The sequence below is a fragment of the Ceratina calcarata genome, unplaced genomic scaffold (assembly GCF_001652005.2).
Source record: "Ceratina calcarata isolate Rehan_Ccalc_2016 unplaced genomic scaffold, ASM165200v1 scaffold579.2, whole genome shotgun sequence".
Classification (NCBI taxonomy): domain Eukaryota; kingdom Metazoa; phylum Arthropoda; class Insecta; order Hymenoptera; family Apidae; genus Ceratina; species Ceratina calcarata.
In genome coordinates, this window is record NW_017177008.1 from 1,302,341 (window position 1) to 1,309,289 (window position 6,949).

General features: G+C 40.8%; 1 protein-coding gene across 1 annotated transcript in view; it reads left to right on the top strand.

Annotated features, from left to right (window-relative positions):
* The first annotated feature begins 3,200 nt into the window (after window positions 1-3,200).
* The window catches only part of brat (tripartite motif-containing protein brain tumor), a 24,530-nt gene continuing 20,781 nt past the window's right edge, over window positions 3,201-6,949 (top strand). Inside the window, exon 1 of the mRNA XM_026817434.1 lies at window positions 3,201-4,459. The gene's annotated coding sequence lies outside the window, so the exon portion shown is untranslated. The remainder of the gene's footprint in view (window positions 4,460-6,949) is intronic.

Below are 6,949 nucleotides of genomic sequence, written 5' to 3' on the forward strand. Positions count from 1 at the left end.
TGCGGCGGTCGTTGCCGGATTTCCCGGGCCTCGGTGATCGGTCACCATGGTAACCACCCCAAAGCCGATCCGGGAGTGCATTCGTGTACAGGGTGTCCCTTAACACCTGTACAATCTGATTCAATCGTACGTATGTACCATTTATACCTAGAGAATGTAACGAACTGCGTTGAGTGGTCTATTAAAAATGATATGATTCCATTTAAAGGAGTGCTGTCTGAAATCTCGAAAAATAATTCCTTGAGATGGCCTTCACTCTCACTGTCTCGTGTTCTCTTTTAAGTACGACGACTTTCTCCCGAAACATTTTTCTATATATAAATATAACGGAGTTATTCGGACTGGGATAGATAAGTGAGACACCCTGTATAAAGCGTCTCTCACGTTCAATGCATTTCTGGATGCATGCTCTAAATGAATATATCTAATCGCTTTAAGCAAATTTATATCATCATTCATGGTCAAGCGTGCAGTAATAATTCGCTGTGGCACCTTACGCTCGCCTGATTCTCTGAGGGAAAGAATTTTAACGATAACGCATAACATATCTCGAGTAAAATAAAATTTCTGGGGAAATACACAAGTATATGCGTCTACTTAAGAGCAAGTTCATCCATATGGCGGTTAAACAGAAACCAGAAGCTGTCGAACGCGAGAAAGAACATCTGCCCTCTTTTTTTCCGCAGCTGCTGTCAACTATTTAACGTTTGCTACTGTTATCACCATTTAGAACGCATCGGATCGCTTTCAATAACAAATAAAAAAAAAGAAAAACAAAAATGCTAGAAATGCGGGAAGCTGGTTGAACAAGAAAAGAAAAAGATTGAAATATGATTTCGTAAAAACGGTTCAATATTCCATAAAATTCGAATCATTTTTAGTTCATCTTAACTTCATGACTAGAAAACGAGGCCCTCGATTTCTTTCAAATTTTGCTACACTTATACATGATAATAATTATTTATTTACAAAATTTCGGACAGGCGTCGATATTTTAATTATAGTTAGGACAATCTTTGAGGAGATCGGATTTCTGTTCCTATTACCATAAGATCACGACGGGATCATTGTAGAGTGGTAACACAACAGGTACATTTTCTCGGGGTTTCCCGATGAGCAAAAGCCACGCGTACGGGTTTTTTCGGTGAAATTGTCGAGGGTTGCGCACGTTCCACGATCTCTCGCCCCCCTTTCTCCCTTTTATTCCTTCCTTTTTCCCCCCTCGTCTGGCTGTTCTTCTTAGGTGCAGCTGCTCGAAACCATCTGCTATCATATACAGGGTAACTCTGAAATAATGACTATATACGTATTGTAGTAGACGATTGACGCGGATCGAGTTCTGTAAAGAAACTGTATCTACGTAAATTGTTACTCAAGTATAGTGAATGGCGATGAGTCTGCATCAATCAATATGCAAATATAGAAAGTATTTGCATACTATAAAATAATGCAAATATAATTATGTGTCTGATTGATATTCATATTCTTAAAATGCAGCGCGTGGTAGCTGCGATAATAAAGCAGTATACAATATAAGCATAAGCTTAACGCAGCCTGTGTGTATGCTCATACATAAATGTATGTATGTATTTACATATATGTGTTATATTACATATGTATATAATGAACGTGTGCGCAGCACGCGTCGGGATGATCCAGGGAGCAGAAAATGACGATGATTTAGGGGGAATAGAACGAATTTAGGGGCGCATTGTGCTCGATTCCTGTCTCGATGCCAGCTGTTCTCTCCTTTACCCCCTCTGGGCTTTGTCGAGCCGCGTCCGAAAATTAATCGAAAAGGATGGGGGGGAGGGGGCGCCGATCGTGCATGGCCAAAACCGACCCCTCTCGATCGAGAAATATTAAATAGCATGACCAGCACCCGGGGGCGAGTCGGGCTCCCAACAATATAAGGGGGTACTTGGTCAGATGAGGGGATTACAGGGCCACGTGCCACGAGCATGGGAACATATAATGCTGTCTACGGGGCCACGTGTCCACCACGTAACGGGTGTGACAGGAGAAACTCGCCACCGGTTGCTCTTCAATAGTAACTTATTTGAATTGCACAGATGCGAAGTACGTAAGGAGAGAAGGGTCGCTTGCAGGATAACGTGATTATTCAGTAAATGGGAATGCCAAGAGACAACGAGATGGAATAAACCAGAAAGAAATTGTTATAGAGTTGTTACTACAAAATAACGATACCATCAAGGGACGTTAAACGGTTCTAGTTTGTCGAAATAAAGACACAACTACTTACATAGGTGTATATAATTGTAAAAAAAAGCTATTCATTTTATACTACATTTATACAAAGTAACAGTACATGAGCACAATCATAAAAATTCATCTGTTTAGTTTATTCGATTTGTTGATTCGCGGCGAAATTTCTGGTACGTTGCAGATACATAGTGGAGGGGTCCACGAGTCGAACGCGGCGCGGCGGTTCTCGCGGATCGATATAGCACCAAGGGGTGGCTACGTTATGGGGTTGATTCGCTAGCGGCATACGGGACTTGCTGCCAGCTCTGTACGATACGATGGGGAGAACGTATCTATGTATAAAACCTTTACGAACGTGAATGCACTACACCGATTACTCGATACCTAATTGAAATAGAGACGAAATTTCAAGTAGATAGTTTTCCCTAATAGTTAATGAATCAATCGAAAGTCGTATTTTACATAGATTGCAATCGTCAGAAGTAAATTGAATTTGTCGGTCGTTTGCAAATAGGAAAAGTTTACTGAATCGAAAGATTTCGGATGCGTCGTTAATGCAGTTGTTAAAAATGCATGGATCGTGCGTTCCCATCTGCATCACAGATCGGCGGGACCCAGGAGTAAAGCCCTTGGCCCCGGAATCTCCTGGCAACTCGCTAACCGACCTCCACCGCCTGGCTGCAACGCGTCAATATTCGTCGAACACCCCCATCCGCGAATACTACTACCCCAACCTCGGTCCCGACTCCAACCCCAACCTCTGCAGCCTCGAGCCCCGGTGTACAACCGGACGCAAGCGCGATTCCTCTCCTCGGCTTCGAGTGCTTAATCTTGACTAAAAAGTTTTCCCAAATTAAGCGTTATTTTAAGACCTTAATTACCGTGGACTAAAATATACTTCTTTCATACTTTTGATACACTGCGGAAATTTCGCATTTATGGCATTGATTTAAAAAATTCATTTCACACAGACATTTGTTTTATCTTTTAAGAATTATAATATGCATTTCTAATAATCTGTACATTTTTATACAGGCATTCTTTACTTTGTACGTCATAAAAAATTCTCACTACTTTTGGACGTACTAATTTTACAAAATGTTTATGTGTAATTAATTATGAATGGGTTGTAGTGTTAATCAGTTTGATACTTAAAAGTAAGTAACGGGACACTTTGAACCTTGTGTGTGTGTGTGTCTGCAGGTGAATTGTAAGTAATAAGAAGATTATATTACACGCTGCGGAAATGAGCAGACATTAAGGATAATTGAATCCTGCCTGCGCTTACGTCATTATAAGTACGTATATAATATGTATTTAAAAAGCTGTCTATTGTCGTAGGAACAAGTCTGTTCACCTCGGAACGTGTCTTTTTATATCTTTATACTCTCTACAATCATTTTGTGAACGTATAAAATCCACAGTCTGATAATAGCAATAATAACATGATAATGATGCATAATGGATGTACGCCTAACTAATTGGGCCGAAATTAAATACAGGCGAGTAATCGTCGCCGTTAGCGGCTCGTCCCGAGCGATGTGTGTACGCGGCGAAAGCACAATCGGTTAGGTGCACATCAAAGGGAGACAAATTGCAATGAATAAATGAGATGAAAATCAGAAGATAAGGTTGGACGCGCAACATGTACTGTATATTCATCCCGAGAGGCAGGAACTTGCGCTTGCCAGGTACATCCAGCCCCGTTCCCTCCGTCTGGAGGGGTGGGTAGCATCAGCAGCAGGCCACCCTCTCCTTCTCGCAGAGTCCTCTACTATTCCTAGTGCGTTCGACCTGCTTGCTGTCGTCAACACCATAGTCGTTTGCGAGACGCTGTCGAAGTTTGCGGACGGTTCTAAAAAATAAGTCGCGTCGCCGTGGAGACAGTCCAATTTTTTTTTATCCGCGAGCCTCGTCGGACGTACGTTCGCGTTTTAATCGAATGTAAAAATAGTATACGTAATCGCGTGTGTTGAAGATGAAACAAATATTTTTTTAACAGCCTGGGAAGTTATTGTTCGGTGTTTCTTCCCTGTTTAACTCCTGGCTATTTTTCTAAATAGTGTTCACCGCGTCCCCTGCTTGCTTTTTCTCGTTGCGAAAAATAACGTTATTTCGTTCAATTCGACGAACTGTGGTCCATAGTGTTAGGATTCTCGGATTTTTCATAACAGCCACCGTTCGCAATTATCACGTGATAAATCCTACGAAGAAATCGCATGGCCAGCCCAAGGTAAGGTATTTATTAATGCTATCGAATAAATTGAAAACGATTGCAAGGACAAATATTCAATTAACGATGAACGAGCGAGAATGAGAAAAATCACCAACATTGCATTTAATATGTTATACGCATACACGTCAAATATTGAGATTGATATGTACAAAATTTACTTTTTATACTTTCCTACGATAAATCTCTGCAGAATAAAAAACTATCATACAGTACAGAAAAAGGTGGAAATACCGAGAACTGAAGATTTGTTTAAACGTAAACGTGATCGCTTTTATCTACATGGGAATACGAAACCAAGAGTCAGTCAACAGAAGAACGCCTGTTCTATTAATGAAAACCGTGATGATGCTTAACAACAGGAGATACACGTATACTCCCATATTCTGACCGAAAACCATGGAGGAAGAGAGAAAGATAGAAGAAACCGGAAAATGCATACACGCATGATTGAACGCGGCCCACAGCTGACGCTTGAATATCAATAACGAGTTTGAAATTTCAACATTGAGCACGAAGATGCCTGCAAAAATATTAAGCACAACCGAATTTTGACAAATCTGTGAATATTTTATTTGTTTAAGTCGGCGTATATCATTAAAAATTATATTGACGATGTACTAAAAATTCGTGATATAATGCTGCTGTACATACGTATTGAAATCAGTACACTTTAATATTATACGAGAAATGTGTAAAAATGAATATTTCAGTTTTCGGAAACTCGAAACTGAGGCCCGATGGCTCGCTGAACGCTGTAGCGATAGCGGTAGACCCTTGGAAAGCCCTCCCGATGGGCTCCCGAGGGATCGGGAACAATAGAAAACCGTTAGTCACAGCTTTGAAACGAGGATGGGAGCCCTTAGGAATCCCTGGGCCCCGAGAAACTGGTTTATGGTTCCCCCTTCTCTCTCTCTTTTCCTTTGCATGTTCTTACCTGCTCTTATACCTAAGTCCACTGTAAATTTTCATCAAAGATAAACGTACTAAAACATTTACAGTGTCAATTTAAATAATGGATTTTATATAGCTGTTTTATTATTTTACCGTCAAAATTTTTACTCCGCAGGTACTATTATACTTGTTTCTATAAATGCATAAACAAATTTAGTCATGGGTCGAATGAACAATATCTACTCAAGTATACATATTAGGTATCGATGTACGTGCCACTTCTGTCTTTCAGGATCTTAAGGAATTCAATTTTACAGTATTGGGCGGAACACTGGATATTCTTAAAATGCCTTTTGAGCGAGAAGATCCGGAATTCCTAGAAGGGCCACCACAGTCGTTTCACATTGTCCACATCCTCCCTTCGGATCCCTTCTTTTTTCTAGCAATTTCTTCTGCTTCTGCTCTCTTACATTTTTCATTTCAGTTCACTCTCGTCTTCTGGTCCTAATTCTCGAACGTTTCCGTTCCCCCGTCCGACCCATCGTATTTTCTATTTTTCTATTTCCTATCGATTTATTCTAATGCACAGTGCATAACGTTAGACCCACCCAATATTTGTAGTAATAGTGTTACAAATTGCTTTCGTATGCACGCCAGAATTTAATATTAATGTAAAAACGATGAAATTTAACAAACTCCGACAGAAACGGTGCAATGGTTCGTGGTCTACGCTGATACTCAACGACAATAGGAAACTCGGATGTTAGTAGACACTGGGCTTAATACTCTAGCCATTTTACGAGCTCTGTGCTGGGAAATGCGTTGGGGCATACCTGAAATGAAAATAAATCCTCGGCTGGGTTAATACCGAGAGGCGTGTAGACCCTCCGCCCCCCTAGAACCTTTCACAGAAACAGCTATTTCTTGCCTGCGCACATTGTTACAAGGAGCGCAATCAAGCGATTAACTTTTCCCAAGGACGGATCCTTGTGACAAGGTGAAGACCAGTTTGGTCATCCTCCGAAAGAAAAGTGGTCACGACGTCCGAGGAGACTTTTCCATAACCAGTTTTACTTGGCCCAGATATGGCGATGCGTAGCTAACTACGAGTCCTCGAGATTTTTCTTTTTTTTTTCCACCGTACACGTATTATTACGATGAAGCGAAAAAATGTTTAATACAGTGTTTCCGAGTCTCCTCTTACGAAAACGTGGATACACCAGCAAATTACGATCACTTGTGCAATTATGCTGTACGTATGCATTTATTTGTACGTAGACAATTATAACTAAAGATTAGAGGGTGTAATAAAATTATTAGAAGAGAACGATTACTCCGGTATATGTTGGTACAAATCCAATAAATGAGTGCACAAGTCACATAACAAACGAGTTTTCCTTTCACGCTCAAACCGGCGAGAGTAAGAGTGATCTTACAACTTTCGTTCCCGGGTCCAGGGACTCGTGATGTCACGAATGCGAGTAAACTCGCGTTATCGTAACATCCGGTGAAAGGTTCTACAGAGACGATTAGGAAACGGAGGTAGCATCGCGTATTTAATGCAACAGCGTCTTGTTCTCACAATTTTCCTTTAAA